Raw genomic sequence first — 17,119 nt, forward strand, 5'->3', positions numbered from 1 at the left:
AGAGTTAATGTGTTAATGTGTGGGGATCGCTGGGCGGTGCGGACTCGGTGGGCGGAAGGGCCTGTTTCCGAGTTGTATCTCCAATCTAAACTGAAGCAAACTAAACTGCTGTCTCCCCGTTCAGTAGATTTCAAAAGAATTCAAAAGCAATCTGTACAGTCCAAGTAATTTTGAGTTTATTTCAATTACAGTATTGGAAGCAACAATGCACATCATTCAAATAAACGCGATCTTTCAATTAGCTTGTCGTGTGTGTCAATGGCTGTGTACATTTTCCAAATCACTGAAGTAACATGAACTGTATCTATTACATTGAACTAGTCATTGAACGGAGTTAATAATACCGTAACGACTTTTGACGAGAAGGGTCCAATCCCATTACATTTAAAAAATATTTTCACAAAAGTAATTTCTGTTCCGTTGCCGGACGCGGTTAACGCGTTAAAATGAACGGATCGACAGCTCTGATTCCACTTGCTGTTTATTTCACTCTTCCCACATTTACATTCCCCCTGGTTTTATTTCCGCGCTCACTGGGGGTTTTACGACGCGGAATTTGGGGATTAAATGGGAGCCGTTCAGCGCCGACCTGTTGTCCACCGGGTTTCTGTCCCACAGCCCCTGAGCCCCGCTCCTGACGCCGGTCCCGGGACCCGACCCTTTTACACACCCGGAGCGGAACCGGAGCAGATTCTCAGCCACTGGTTTAAATGCCAAGAAATCCCGAAGAAAGGATAAAGTTTCTCCGTGAATTTATTCCCAGTGAAGGTGTGGAGATGGGACTTGGTGTCCGCGTCGTAAAATGAAACTGTCCCGGACTCGTAACTGAGATAAACTCCCACCCTCCCGGGGATGGGACGGGCGGGGAGACGGGATGGAGGGGAGGTGACTGCAACAAACTCGTCATCCCCCCGCTCGATGCTCCAGACTCCAGTCTCCGGGGTCAGTGTGTCCTCTCCCTTCCTCTCCACAGACTCTGCGGCGACTCCCAGTCTCCAGCCCTCACTCCCCGCCACCTCCACCTCCCAGTAATGTCTCCCCGATGTGAATCCCTCCGATCCCAGCACACACACACAGTCTGTAAACCTCTTCCCGGTGTCAGGGAGACTCCTCCCGGTCCCGGTCCATCTCACCCTCTTCCGATCCTCAGACACCTCGAGCTGCGCATGCGCTGTTTCCACATCCAGGGTGACGGAGACTGGGGGGAGAAGCAGAGAATCAGAGAGTCCCCGGGGGTCGGGGGGAGACTCGGGCAGCGCGGCCCCGGGACCGGGGGAGAGGCCGCTCGGCCTCAGGCACAGGCGGGCGGACAACTGAAACCCTGCCCGTGGTTTCACCCACAACCACATCGGGTGGACAACAGACATCTCTCCCGGAGTTTTTAATCCTGGGATGGAGAGGGGAATTTCGTGAGGTGGGGGAGGGTGGACGGGAAGGACGAGTGCGGAGAGTGAGGAGGATTGGGAGATTGCGGTGGGGATGGGGGAATGAAGCGGTCTATTCAGATATGGAGGCAGATCGGAGCAGGTTGATATTGATGTTAGAGGAGGCAAAGGTGTGTGATGGGGTCGTCATGATCACAGTGAAAGGGGGTAGACACGAGGGGCCAGATTACCTGCTCCTCTGTTGTTTGTGACAGAGGGAAGGGTGGGTTTGTTAGTCAACTGGAGTGGGTGCAAAAGGATTTACATCATCAGGTCTGAAGGGCTGTGTTATCAGGTGATGTTGGACAGTCAGAAGGTCATAATGTCATAAGTGAAAGTATTAGAATTATGCCATTCTGCCCATCAAGTCTACTCCACCATTCAATCATGGCTGATCTATCTCTCCCTCCTAACCCCATTGTCCTGCGTTCTCCCCATAACCTCTGACACCTGTACTAATCAAGAATCCAGTTGTCTCTGCCTTAAAAATATCCACCGACTTGGCCTCCACAGCCACCTGTGGCAATGAATTCCACAAATTCACCACCCTCTGATTAAAAACATTTCCCCTCATCTCCTTCCGATAAGAACATCCTTTAATTCTGAGGCTATGTCCTCCAGTCCTAGACTCTCTCACTAATGGAAACATCCTCTCCACGTCCATTCTATCCAAGCTTTTCTCTATTCTGTATTTTTCAATGAGGTCCCCCCTCATTCTTCTAAACTCCAGCGAGTACAGGCCCAATGCCGACAAACACTCATCATAGGTTAATCTACTCATTCCTGGAACAGACTATTCAGACTGGGATATTTTTTCATCGGAGCCTTTCAGAGTGACATTATGGATGTGTATAAGATGCACAGATAAGGTGATTAGCCACAATACTTTACCCAAGGTCGGAGAGTCTAAACCTCGAGCGCATCAGTTTAAGATGAGAGTGGAAACAATAAAAAGGACCCGAGGAGCAGGTTTTTCAGTTGGTGGGTAGTGTAGATGTGGAACGATCTGAGAGGAAGTGGGCGAGGAAGGTACAATTACAACAGTTCACAGAGAATTGGGTAGATACGTGGATTAGGTAGACTTGTAAGGATATGAGCCAGACTCAGGCAAGTGGGGCTAGCTTGGTTGGCATGGTCGAGTCGAGTCAAAGGGCCTGTTGCTGTGCTACAAAGCTCTCTGACTCTGTGATGGTTCCCAGCAGATGAGCTTGGTGGGAGATCAAATCTTCAATTTCCCTTCAGTCCAAAATACCATTAATCTTTGCATCTAAGTATTACTTAAAGATAGACACAATTGAAGGTAGACACAAAATGCTGGAGTAACTCAGAGGGACAAGCAGCATCTCTGGAGAGAAGGAATGTGTGATGTTTTAGTTCGAGACCCTTCTTCAGACTGAAGAAGAGTCTCGACCCGAAAAGTCACCCATACCTTCTCTACAGTGATGCTGCCTGTCTCGCTGAGTTACTCCAGAATTTTGTGCCTTCCTTCGATTTAAACACGCGTCTGCAGTTCCTTCGTACACCTATTACTTAAAGGTGTCAGGAACAAGAACAATGGAAAAGGTATAAGCTTTACCTTGCTTGAAGTCATCAGATGTTTGTTTAAATGCTGTGTTCAATGAAACAGGGCAATGAAACTTTTCAATTGGCAAGGCAACGTCTACCACCGACAGTGGTTTGGCTTCATCATGAACCCTGCGAATATTTAACAGCTGTTTATCAACTGAGCATCAGAAATGTTTTGAGTTGTTCCACAAAAACTTATAATGTTTCCATCAAGAGCATGTCCTACCTTCGCTTGCGACCGGCTTCCTCCTGAAAGAAATAAAACACAAATCTCAATTGACTGAGATGGACCGTCCTCATCCTGACAGTGGGAATTTCTCCACCTTTCCACAACACTCTGATAATTCCAATTTCCCAACTTTTATCGCCGCTGCCATGCAGATAGAAAGCTGATATTGCCTTACAGATGTAGAACGATGGGGAAAAGCACAAGGAGTGATGGCATAACTGAGAGGGTGGAGCTCAATGCAAAGACTGGGCAGGTCGTGGGATTTTATCTGGAGAAGATGTCAGGAATGATAAGATAGAATTTAAGTTTAGCGATGGATTTAAATGGGGGGGATGAAATATCTCTAATCGATGGGAGAGCAAAAATCAATGCTGAAATGTAACGTGGTCTTCAATAAATACTGAAAGGAATGCAGTCATGAGAACATGGACCTCACTTGCATTGGAGGGACTGAAGCCAACAGCAGAGATAATTTAAGGGCAAGCGGGATAAATACGTGAGCACTCCTGGTATTCAAGGTATTGTTACCAGGTGTGGTGAGTAGATGGGAGGGATGTTGAGTGGAGCAGAAATCTTGACTGGATAGGATGGGCTGAATGGTCTATGATGTAGAATGGGATGTCTTTCTTGGTGAACAAAGGTGGGTAAAACAAACAGAGCAAATTCCCCCAAGGTGACCACCCACTGCTGATGGTGTCAAGTTAGGAAAAGGGGACGTACAACGATATCTGGGTGTCCTAGTACATGAGTCACTGAACGGAAGCACGCAGGTACAGCAGGTAGTGAAGAAAGCCAATGGAATGTTGGCCTTCATAACAAGAGGAGTCGAGTATAGGAGCAAATAGGTCCTTCTGCAGTTGTACAGGGCCCTAGTGAGACCGCACCTGGAGTACTGTGTGCAGTTTTGGTCTCCAAACTTAAGAAAGGATATTCTTGCTATTGAGGGCATGCAGCGTAGGTTTAATAGGTTAAATCCTTGAATGGCGGGACTATCATATGTTGAAAGACTGGAGCGACTAGGCTTGTATACACTGGAATTTAGAAGGATGAGAGGAGATCTTATCGAAATGTATAAGATTATTAAGGAGTTGGACACGTTATAGAGGCAGAAAACATGTTCCCAATGTTGGGGGAGTCCAGAACAAGGGGCCACAGTTTAAGAATAAGGGGTAGGCCATTTAGAACTGAGATCAGGAAAAACTTTTTCAGTCAGAGAGTTGTGAATCTGTGGAATTCTCTGCCTCAGAAGGCAGTGTCAAGTCAAGTCAAGTCAAATTTATTTGTTACATGCACATACACGATGTGCAGTGAAATGAAAGTGGAAGTGTCTGCTGATTGTGCACAAAAAAGAATTACAGTTACAGCATATAAATAAAGTTAATAAGTTACTATAGTGTAGACAAAAATTTAGTCTCTGGGGTTATAAAAGTTGACAGTCCTGATGGCCTGTGGGAAGAAACTCCGTCTCATCCTCTCCATTTTCACAGCGTGACAGCGGAGGCGTTTGCCTGATCGTAGCATCTGGAACAGTCCGTTACTGGGGTGGTAGGGGTCCCTCATGATCTTGCTTGCTCTGGATCTGCACCTCCTGATGTATAGGTCCTGCAGGGGGACGAGTGTAGTTCCCATGGTGCGTTCTGCCGAACGCACTACTCTCTGCAGGGCCATCCTGTCTGGGCAGAGCTGTTCCCAAACCAGCCTGTAATGTTGCCGGACAGGATGCTCTCTACAGCCCCAGAGTAGATGCAATGAAGGATCCTCAGAGACACTCTGAATTTCCTCAGTTGTCTAACGTGGTAAAGGCGCTGCTTTGCCTTACCCACCAGTGCGGCAATGTGCGTTGCCCACGTCAGATCCTCTGTGATGCGGACTCCCAAGTGTTTAAAACTGCTCACCCTATCCACAGTAGACCCATTTATCTCCAGTGGCGTGTACGTCCTTGGATGTTTAGCCCTTCTGAAGTCCACAATCAGCTCCTTCGTTTTAGTGACATTCGAGAGGAGACTATTGTCCTGACACCAGAGTGCCAGATCAGCCACCTCCTCCCGGTAGGCCTTCTCATCATTGTTGGAGATCCGGCCCACCACCACAGTGTCATCAGCAAACTTGATGATGGAGTTTGAGCTGAACCTGGCCCCACAGTCATGTGTGTACAGGGAGTACAGTAGGGGGCTAAGGACGCAGCCCTGGGGGGATCGTATGTTCAGGGTAAGGGAGCTAGATGTGTGTTCCCCCATCCTGATCACTTGGGGCCTGGCGGTGAGAAAGTCCAGGACCCAGGTACACAGAGGGGTGCTAAGCCCCAGTTCCAGCAGCTTCTCAACCAGTCTGCTGGGGACTATTGTGTTGAATGCTGAACTAAAGTCAATGAACAGCATCCTCACATAGCCCCCCTGGTTGTCCAGATGAGAGAGAGCGGTGTGTAGAACCTGGGAGACCGGAGGCCAATTCTCTGAATGCATTCAAGAGAGAGCTAGATAGAGCTCTTAAGGATAGCGGAGACAGGGGGTATGGGGAGAAGGCAGGAACGGGGTACTGATTGAGAATGATCAGCCATGATCACATTGAATGGCGGTGCTGGTTCGAAGGGCCGAATGGCCTCCTCCTGCACCTATTTTCTATTGATATAGATGATCAATCTGCTGTGTGCGCCATGTTCTAGATTTCAATGTTAACCCCCACAATGTGGTCATGGCTGATCTAGCCCAGGACTGAACGCCTCCGCTTTGTCCCATTCCCTTTGATTTCAGTTCCCCAAATTTTCAAAAATGTATCTTCCTCTGTTATAAATACGTCTAACAAGTTAAACCTCTCAGAGTCTGTGGGTTGGAGAATCCCAGAGATTTACTGCCCTCTGTTCATTCGAATTCCTTAGGATCAGATATAGAATCAGCCGTCGTAGTTTTGAACTCTACAGAATACAAACTCCTCTCTACATTCCGGCCAGGCAGTCCTGAGATCCCATAGATTATGTGGGAGGCCAATTAGTTTGGGAACAACAACAACTGGAACAGATGAAACATTTACCCAGTTCTCAATTACTGGTAAATGCAGCATTTATTTCAGAAATGTCACCCACCATTTTGTGACTGTGCACTTTCACTTCACCAGACTGTAGTGTAACCCCTCACCTTCAGAAACACCACACTGTCCTTTTGATCCATCTGCTGCTGCAACTTACAGAGTTCCTCCTGAATGGAATTTAAATTCTCTTCAATTTCTCGAAGATTTTTCTCCATTACATTTAGAATCTTCTTCTCGTCCTCCCGGATATCTGCCAGTACACGCTGCTCTTTCTCAGTGAGAATCTGGTGCTGTTCAGCAAACTGGGATGTGATCTTGGACTGAAGGTTGTGTGACTGTTCCTGTGAAATGAAAGGTGAAGCTCAATATTTCATCAATATCTCAAAGTGTGGAGTCATGCATTTTTAGAGTAGGAATAAAGCATAGGTGAGAATCCAGATGGGGTGAGAATCCAGAAAACGGAGGTGCAAATGGACTTGGGAGTGCTGGTGTTGGATTCCCAAAACGTTAATCTGCAAGTCGAATCGATAGTAAGGAAAGCAAACTCTGTGCCAGCATTTATTTCAAGAGGGCTTGTATACAAAACTAGGGATGTAATGTTGAGGCTCCTTAAGGCGCTGGTAAGGCCGCATTTGTAATATTGTGAGCAATTTTGGGCACCATATCTTTGGAAAGATGTGCTGGCTCTAGAGAGAGTCCAGAGGAGGTTTACAAGAATGATCCCAGGAATGAGTACGTTAACCTATGATGATCGTTTGTCAGCACTGGGCCTGCACCCGCTGAAGTTTCAGAGAATGAGGGGGACCTAATTGAAACATACAGAATAGTGAAAGATTTGGATAGAATGGATGTGGAGAGGATATTTTCACTAATGGGAGAATCCAGGACTCAAAGTCAAAGTCTCGGAATTAAAGGACATTCTTTTAGGAAGATAGAAATTTCTTTAGTCAGAGGGTGGTGAATCTGTGGAATTGTTTGCCACAGAAGGCTATGGATATTTTTAAGGCAAAGATAGCTAGATTCTTCATTAGTACAGGTGTCAGAGATTATGGGGAGAAGGCATGAGAATGTGGTCTGGAAGGAGTGGTAGGTCAGCCATGATTGAATGGTGCTGTAGATGTGATGGGCCGAATGGCCCCGGTTTACTCCCGTTCCTTATGGCTTTAATTCCCTGCTGCCTATTCCTTTTCACGTACCCATTAATTCTCATTCATCCGCCCACCACCCACATTCGCAGGGATAATTTACATTCACCGATTGACCATTGAACCAGCGTGTATTGGGGACCAAAGATACTAGAGGAGCAAGATAGACAACCCGACTCTAAAAACTGTAGTAGGCCATGGGTAAATTTCAGCGACATTTTTGTAAGCAGATTCTGTGTGCCAGACTGGGCTGTGTTTACAACTTTTCTTCGTATATAAAATGTTGGCAAACAATTATTTTTGTTCAACTTCTTGGATGCGTTGATAGTTGACATCTATAACTATTTCTTGAAGAGTTGCTGCTCCGTGATCTTTAAAATTTGGATGTTACTGATTGAATATTTTCACTAGAGATCCACTCTATCTGTATCAGGCCAATTGATCATATTTAATGAACTGTTCTTCTTTGCTTTCTCTGTTAATTTTATTTTCATCTCCACGAGCTGTATCTCTTTTGGTTTAATTTTAAAAAGTCATGGAAGCAGAGATTAGGCATTTGCAAACAATAGAACTCTACTGTATCCACAATATAATTGAAAAGACATTTAACTTTATACTTAGAGCCAAGAAAATTTGAATTGGTGAATTGATTAGTTAAAAATCCTTGACAGCCACTAAAATGGCCAATGCTGCCTGATGTGGTACAGAGCACGAATCCAATTCAAATAGACACAGTGATGGAGTAAGTCACCGGGTCAGGCAGCATCTCTGGAGAAAAAGGATGGGTGATGTTTCATGTTGGGACCCTTCTTCAGACAAAGGGGGGAAGGTGAAGAGCTTGTATAAATCAGGGCCTTATCATTTCATTGGTTAGCTGACATGCGAAACAGTGCAACCCTGTATATCTTGCACACGAAATGATGTAAATCTTACCATGAATGACAGAAACAAAAAGTGTTATCCTTGTTTATGAAGTTCATTTTTGAATGATGTAAAATTGAAGGGGGATTGGTGCAATATACTGCTAACCCACAAATGTGTTGTTATGAGATATTCACTTTTGAAAAATTTATAAATCCAAAAAACCCCCAAAGAATGTTATATGTTATTTGACCAACTTATCGGTTGAATTTAAATATGATTTGTTTTACAGGTTGTATGATAGTGGGTAAGTATCGTGTCAATGCATGTAACTCATTTTTCACAAAAGTGAGGGTCAGCACTATATTGCACCGACCCCACTCAATTATATGTTAAATTCAAAACTAAACTATGGTGGTAATGTACATTATTCATGTCGAAAGCTAGCACTTCTGTATAAGTGTAGGTATGTATGCATTACATTTTATTACACTAATGTGGAATGACAATAATGGAAAAATACCTTAATATGTTTTCGTAGTTATTTTATTCACAATATTAGGATTTCTGGAAATAAGTTTGATGTCACTGATTGCGAATGTGTACGGGTAGGCCCTAATGAAATGTATGTGAGAGAACAGTGATCATGATAGGGAGAACCATGCGCTGAGAAGTGTGCGATTGACTGATTTTATATTTCAGATTATCCCAGGGATAATTTAGAGTCGCCCATTGACCATTGAACCAGCGTGTACCTCGAGCAGCACCCGAGGTCAGGATCGAACCCGCTCACCAGAACTAGGAGACAGGAGCACTACTTGTGTCACTGCGCTGCCCTGTTATTACACGCATCACAGGGATCAAACCTGCACAAGATCAGGAAATCGAAACTTAAAAGCCTCACCAGAACTCCAGAAATCTTCTCTTTCTGTTGCTGCTCCATTTGCTGGATCCCTGATTTATATTTTGTGAGAGACTGGATGGAAGATTTCACCTGATCCTGGAATTGTGTTTGAAAATCAGAGAATAAAAGTGTTAGACAATAAAGAAGGAATTAAACAGTAACAGACACAAAATGCTGGTGTAACTCATTGGGACAAGCAGCATCAAAATCGGTTTGCTTTTACCTTGTAGATTTCAACAGCTTCATCTACCAGCATGAAGCGGTGATCTCTGTGTTCCCGCCCACCTGCACAAATCACACAGATCAGCTTTTTGTCAGTTTCACAAAACAGCTTCAGTTCTTCCTGATGTTCCTCGCAGTGAGGTTTACTTTCCTTCTCTGGAATTATTTCCCGATTCAGGCTCAGTGTTCGAGCTTTCTCAGCCAGTCTCGCCAAGGCCCGATTCACCCTGAGGGTGCGGTCTGTAATATCCTCTCTACATTCCGGGCAGGAGTTTCTCTCCTCCCTGTCCCAACTCTGTGTGATACAGGAGCGGCAGAAGTTGTGCCCGCACTCCAGTATAACCGGATCGGTGAAGAAATCCAGGCAGATGGGACAAACTGCCTCCTCGGCCCAACTCTCGACCTGGTATTTCGAAGCCATTGTAACTCCGCCACTTCCTGGTTCAAAACGCGTTCCCTTTCGCGCAGCTGCTGAACCCTTGCAGTATCGGGGCACGGCTGAGGGGAGGCGGAGCTCAGCCCCGTCAATCACAGCCCTGACCAGCAAGTGGATGTTATATGCAATAAGCTGCGGGTAAATTTCATTCCCTTAAACTAAACACATCAGTGTTTCCCATCGTGAATTGTTCATTATATTAGGCTGCACAATGATATTATATCCACAGCAAACACTGTTATTTTATTTAACAGTCTCATGTGCAAACTTGAATTCAACTCAATGAGCCAATTATACTCGATTGTCACATGAACCAAGGGACCGTGAAATGCTTTGCTTTTGCATGAAATCCGGTAAAATACAAACCTCCCCCAGGCAGTACAGAGAGAGTCGCCACGTTTCTGGGGCCACCAAAGTTGCGGGATGTTTATGGAACAGTCTATATTGCCCCGCAGCGGCGAACCAGGTCCCGCCGCACGAGGCAGCAGGCGCCCCCGCGCCGCCCCCCTTCCTTCTCGGCTCTGACGAGACGACATGGATTTTAGCTCAGTGGGGGCAAGTTTCAAGGAGATGTGCGGGTCATGTTTTATTACACAGGGTGGTGGGTGCCTGGAACGCGCTGCTGGAGTGGGGGTAGAGGCACATAAGAGAGAGGCATTGCGTAGTCTAATGTGGGCTGAAGGGACTGATCTTGTTCGATGTGGCCATCAACTAAACCGACAAGTTGATTATAGCTCACATTCCCAGCTCCTCCCCCACAACCATTGGGTTCTTCAACCGACCTGCCGTGCCCGCCATTCAATCACGCCTGATCTATCTCTCCCTCACAACCACATTCTCCTGCCTTTTCCCCATAACCCCTGACACCAGCACTGACCAACAATTTATCTATCTCTGCCTTAAAAATATCCTCTGACTTGTGGCCTCCACAGCCGTCTGTGGCAAAGAATCCCACAGATTCACCACCCTCTGATTAAAGAAATTCCTCCTCATCTCCTTCCTGAACGAACATCCTTTAATTCTGAGGCTGTGCCCTTTGGTCCTAGACTCTCCCACTAGTGGAAACATCCTCCCCACATCCACCCTATCCGGGTCTTTCACTATTCGGTGAAGTTTCAATGAGGTCCCCCCTCATTCTTCTAAACTCCAGCGAGTGCAGCGAAAATTGCTGACAATATTCCAAATGGGCCCTGACCAGTGCCTTGTCGAGCCTCAGAATAACACCCCCTGATTTTGTACACAAGCCATCTTGAAATAAATGCTAGCATTGAGTTTGCTTTCTTTAGACCGACACTCTTCCCTCCAAACCTCTCAAGACCGACAGGCTTGTAGGTTAAGAAAATAACTGCAGATGCTGGTACAAATCGATTTATTCACAAAATGCTGGAGTAACTCAGCAGGTCAGGCAGCATCTCGGGAGAGAAGGAATGGGTGACGTTTCGGGTCGAGACCCTTCTTCAGACTGTTGTCGGGGGTGGGACAAAGGAAGGATATAGGTGGAGACAGGAAGATAGAGGGAGATCTGGGAAGGAGGAGGGGAAGGGAGGGACAGAGGAGCTATCTGAAGTTGGAGAAGTCGACGTTCATACCACCGGGCTGCAAACTGCCCAGGCGAAATATGAGGTGCTGCTCCTCCAATTTCCGGCGGGCCTCACTATGGCACTAGAGGAGGCCCATGACAGAGAGGTCAGACTGGGAATGGGAGGGGGAGTTAAAGTGCTGGGCCACCGGGAGATCAGTTGCGTTAATGCGGATCGCTTCTCGGCCTTTTGGCTAAGATCAAGTGTAGCGCTTCTCGGCCTTTTGGCTAAGATCAAGTGTAGTATCTGTTCTGGCACAATCTAATGTTCTTATAAGAACAGGGTAAGTATAAGAGCAGTATTTGCATTAGATCATCGACGAGGAGCGGAGGTCAGGAGCACGTGTCTGGTTTAGGGGTGGATCCATGCTGGTTGGGTAACCAACCTAACACCCTTATCCAGGTGGGATGGCAGCAGCAAGTGGAGCTGGAGGGCAGGGTATCTGGAATACCCTGCGTGTATCGGTGAAGGACCTCAAGGAGGGGAACCCTTTCTCAAGGGATCTCTTCATCAAGAAGGTGCTGCTGGAGGCCTGTGGATTCAAGGCCGGGGACATCTTCTGCCTCCAGGACTTCCCAGGTAATGGATACTTCGACGTTACCTTCCAGAACCCGGCGGGATGGCAGAAGTTGCTGCAGGACTTCCGGGAGAAGGGGGATGAAGCCCCGCTGTCGCTCCTGAAGGTGCAGCCGCTCTTCACCCTCCCCACCCAGAGGGAACGGATGATCACGGTGCACATGTTTAACCCACATGTGCCCGTCGTGGATGTCCTCACCTTCCTTGCGCGCTACGTCGAAGGGGCCGGGAACTGCGTGGACATCAAGGACTTGTTCGGGATCTGGACGAGCAAGAGGCAGGTAAAGGTGAAGCTGAGGGTGGACGGGAAGGGATTCATTGTCCACCCTCCCTCGGTGTTTGCTATCGGAGGGAACCGGGGCTACATGACGTACGTGGGGCAGCCCAGGGTGTGCAGGAAATGCAACAAACCTGGGCACGTGGCGGCAGAATGCAGGACAGTCGTCTGCAGAAACTGCAAGTTAGAAGGCCACGAGACAAGGGATTGTAAAGAGAGTAAGAGCTGCAACCTGTGTGGGGAGGCAGGCCACCTTTACAGGGCCTGCCCTAAAAGAGCAAGCACTTCTGCACAGGCGATAAGAGGGGCCGCTGCCAGCACCCCCAGGGTGGACGAGACGCCTCCTACCACGGAAAAAGCCCAAAAAGGAAAGGAGAGCAGGGGCGAGGACAACGCGACCACCAGGAGCCCCCAACCGCAGGACAGAGCCCCCCAGGCCCCTGCCCACGAGGGTGAGTCGATGGAAGAGGGGGAACAGGAAGAGGAGGAATGGAAGGTGGTACAGTCGAGGAAAACATTGAAGGCTGTGCGCACGGAGAAAAAGGCGGATGGGGCAAGCAAGTCCCAAAAAAGAGTCCTCTCCCAGGACGAGGCCAGCAGCCTCTCCGCATCGGAGGATGAGACGACCGGGAGGAGCCGACAACGGAGGCAGAGGCAGAGGAAGGAAACGGGGGAGGAGGAAGGTAAGAGAAAGAACGTGTCTGTTGCCCCCCAGGAGACTGGGAGCACTGCCAATGGGCCCCAGCCCCAGGAGACCGTGAGCGGCACAACGGCCAATGGGCCCCTGCTCCGGGAGACCGTGAGCGGCACAACGGCCAATGGGCCCCTGCTCCGGGAGACCGGGAGCGGCACAATGGCCAATGGGCCCCAGCTCCGGGAGACCGGGAGCAGTGCAGTGGCCAATGGGCCCCAGCTCCGGGAGACCGGGAGCAGTGCAGTGGCCAATGGGCCCCAGCTCCAGGACACTGGGAGCAGCGCAGTGGCTTCGCCAGAAAATACACCCTGTGCTGAGGAAGCCACCAACCTGTACCACTACCTGTGCGACAAAAATGTGCAGGAACTGAGCCAGATGATTGGCATGCGGGAGGATCGCCTGGGACAATATAGGACAATGGAGCTGAAACTGGCATCCTTAAACGTGCGCACTGTGAAGAGCACTGTGCGATGTGTATCCGCCTTGCAGTACCTGGCCAAGGTAAAGGCGGATGTGACTTTTTTACAGGAGTGCGGGCTGCCACACCTTCGCTGCTATCGGAGGTGGTCGCGATGGTGGCCCCACGGACTGTCGGTATGGTCGGGGGGAAATGATTGTCGTGCGTCCGGTCTGGGGATCTTGCTGCGGGGAGGGGGCTTCACCATCACTGAGGTAAGGGAGGTGGTGGGGGGTCGTCTCTTGGTGGTGGATGTAATGTACCGTGGTTCTCCGCTCCGGCTGATAAATGTGTATGCCTCACCCAGGTGGAGCGAGCGGGTGGCCATCCTCCAGCAGCTCCCACCGCTGCTGGCCACGTCTAGACCGCTCGTTCTGGCCGGTGACTTCAACTGCATCATCGATGCGGCTGGACGATCCGGCAGTGCCAACCACAGACTGGACGGCACCTCCAAACTCCTGGTGGAAACGGTCAAAGATGCAAAGCTGCGTGACGCCTTCAGTGACCCTGCAGGCGGAGTCCAGCCACGGTTCACCTGGTCAGGACCAAACGGTTCAGCCCAGTCCCGGATAGACTTCCTCTTCACATCGAGGGCCGTCACGGTCAGACACACCGACCTCGCCCCGGTGTTCTTCTCTGACCACTGCCTCCTTCAGGCCACCTGTCACCTACAGGAGGACCGGAAGGCGGGCAGAGGGACGTGGAAGCTAAACGTGGAGCTGTTGACCCCGGAGAACGTTAAGGAGCTAAAGAGGGACTACGCATGTTGGAGAACTGTGAGGCCCCTCTTTGACTCCCAGACACTCTGGTGGGAGGCAACAAAGGAGAACATCAAGAAGTTCTTCGTCTCCAAAGGTGTTCAGAGAGAAAGACAGGGTAAGAGGGAACTGTGTCAACTCCAGACAGATTTGCAGCAGCTACTCCTTCTGCAGAGGAGAGGGGTGGATGTGAGGGAGGAACTGAGAGAGTTGAAGGGCCGGCAAGCTCGGCTCTTTACCTCTGAATCCTCCAAGATCATCTTCCGGTCCAGGGTCCGCCATGTTGAGCAGGATGAGACGTGCTCACGTTACTTCTTCCATAAGGTTCACAGGGGGAGCTCTGTGATCAAAAGCCTTAGGGAGGAGGACGGCTCGGTAACATCCTCGCAGACAGACATGCTCAAGATCTGCAGATCCTTTTATAAGGATCTGTACGATGTAAAGACCACAGACAGCACCGCCTCCCAGAACTTCCTGTCCTCCATCACGGAAGTCTTGGACGACAGCAAGCGGGAGAGTCTGGACCAACCACTGACCCTGGAGGAGCTGACTGGCTCCATCCGTTCCTTTGACTCGAGTAAAACTCCCGGAGGCGATGGCTTACCGGCAGAGTTGTACTCGGCTCTGTGGGACTGGGTGGGCCCGGACCTGCTGGAAGTGTACAACGATATACTCCAAGCAGGCAGCATGTCAGACTCTATGAGGAAGGGCAACATCACCCTGATCTACAAGCAGAAGGGGGAGATGAATGACTTAAGGAATTGGAGACCCATCACATTGTTGAATGTAGACTACAAGATCCTGTCTAAGGCCATCGCCAACCGGGTCAAGTCTGCTCTGGGACAGGTGATCCACCCGGACCAAACCTGTGCTGTACCTGGCAGGAAAATCTCAGACAGCCTGGTGCTGCTGAGAGATACCATTGCCTATGTGCAGGACAGACGGGTGGATGCCTGCCTGGTCAGCTTGGACCAGGAGAAGGCCTTCGACAGGATATCGCACACGTACATGAGGGACGTGCTCTCCAAAATGGGCTTTGGGGAGGGAATCAGGAAGTGGATACAACTGCTCTACTCTGATATCTGTAGTGCAGTCCAAATTAATGGGTGGGAATCAGACAGCTTCCCCGTCAGGTCTGGAGTCAGGCAGGGTTGCCCTCTTTCCCCTGTCTTGTTCGTCTGTTGCATTGAACCCTTTGCCGAATCCATCAGGAAGGATGCGAGCATAAGAGGAGTGACACTGCCAGGCAGTGGGGGCACTCAGGTCAAGGCCTCCCTGTACATGGACGATGTCGCCGTCTTCTGCTCGGACCCAGGGTCGGTCCGCAGACTGATCAGCGTCTGCGACCAGTTTGAGTTGGCCACGGGGGCCAGGGTAAACCGCAGGAAGAGCGAGGCCATGCTCTTTGGCAACTGGCCCGACCGATCTTCCATCCCCTTCACCATCAAGCCTGACTTCCTGAAGGTGCTGGGGATCTGGTTCGGGAAGGCTGGGGCATGTAACAAAAATTGGCTGGAGTGGATAGCCAAGGTGGGGAAGAAGCTGGAGCTGTGGAAGCAGCGCTCCCTCTCCATCACGGGGAAAAACCTGGTCATCAGGTGTGAGGTGCTCTCGGGGCTGCTGTACTTGGCGCAAGTGTGGCCCGTCCCTCCCTCCTACGCCACGGGGATCACCCGGGCCGTCTTCCGTTTCATCTGGGGGTCGGCGATGGACCGGGTGCGATGAGCCACAATGCACAAGTCGGCAGACAACGGGGGTAAAGACGTGCCCAACGTCGCCCTCATTCTGATGGCCACTTTTGTGTGTGGCTGCATCAGGCGGAGCATAGAGCCAAGGCACGTGGGCACCAAATGCCACTACCTGCTGAGGTTCTACCTGTCCCCGGTGTTGCGAAGGATGGGCCTGGCGCAGATGCCACGCAATGTGCCAGTCAGCTGGACATTGCCGAACCATCTGTCGTTTGTGGACAGGTTCTTCCGGACCAACACCTTTGACCACAAGTCCATCGGGCAGTGGTCAGCACGGAACGTCCTGCAGGCACTGCAGGGGAATGACTCCATGGATCCTGTGGCGTGGTTCCCAGAACAGACAGCCCAGCTTGTCTGGCAAAATGCCTCATCGCCAGTACTCACCAACAAGCACCAAGACCTGGCTTGGCTGGCGGTGAGGGGAGCCCTCCCAGTCAGATCCTTCCTGCACCGCCGGAACCTCACTACCAGCGCACGCTGCCCTCGGGACGGCTGCTACGGAGAGGAGACGGTGGCCCACCTCTTCAAAGAGTGTGGATTTGCCAGGAGAGTCTGGAGAGGTCTGCAGGGGTCCCTGTCACGATTCATTCCGAGCAGCTCCGTCACAGAGGACTCTGTGCTCTACGGACTGTTCCCAGGGACGCATTCCGAGACTGACATCGAGTGCTGCTGGAAGGTCATCAACTCGGTGAAAGACGCTCTTTGGTCTGCCCGATCCTTGTTGACCTCCCAGCGGAGCGAGCTGTCCGTCAAGGAATGTTGCCGACTGGCCCACTGCAGACTGCAGGAGTACGTGCTGAGGGACGCTCTGAAGCTTGGTGCAGCCAACGCCAAGGCCCTGTGGGGGAGGACCACAGTCTAGGGTCCTTCCGCTGCTGGACATGGGGGGCAGGGTGTGCTGGAGAGAGACGCCCCTCCAAATAAGGGATATGTATGTAAATGTATGTAAATGTCTAAGTAAATGCCTGTATTGAATATGTAACCTCCGGAAATGTCGGATGGGTTTGTTTAAAAAAGATGTTTTGTAAATTATATTTATTACTTGAATAAAGTATTTTTTGATTAAAAAAAATAAAAATAAAAAAAAGTCCGCGACCCTCCCCCCTCACCGCCCCTCCCCCCATCTCTGTCCCCCCTCTGTCTCCCTTCCCTTCCCCCTCTCTCTGTCTCCTCCCCCTATCTGTTCCCCCCTCCTCCCTCTCTATCCCCTTTCCCACC

General features: G+C 49.8%; 1 protein-coding gene and 1 pseudogene across 1 annotated transcript in view; both read left to right on the forward strand.

The window, feature by feature from the left end:
- Nucleotides 1–17,119, forward strand: part of LOC144603025 (nuclear factor 7, brain-like) — a 424,775-nt gene that overhangs the window by 288,839 nt on the left and 118,817 nt on the right. The gene's annotated exons all lie outside the window — the stretch shown is intronic.
- LOC144603287 (U2 spliceosomal RNA) lies at nucleotides 11,599–11,695 on the forward strand (annotated as a pseudogene).

Source organism: Rhinoraja longicauda, chromosome 19, assembly GCF_053455715.1.
Source record: "Rhinoraja longicauda isolate Sanriku21f chromosome 19, sRhiLon1.1, whole genome shotgun sequence".
NCBI lineage: Eukaryota > Metazoa > Chordata > Chondrichthyes > Rajiformes > Arhynchobatidae > Rhinoraja > Rhinoraja longicauda.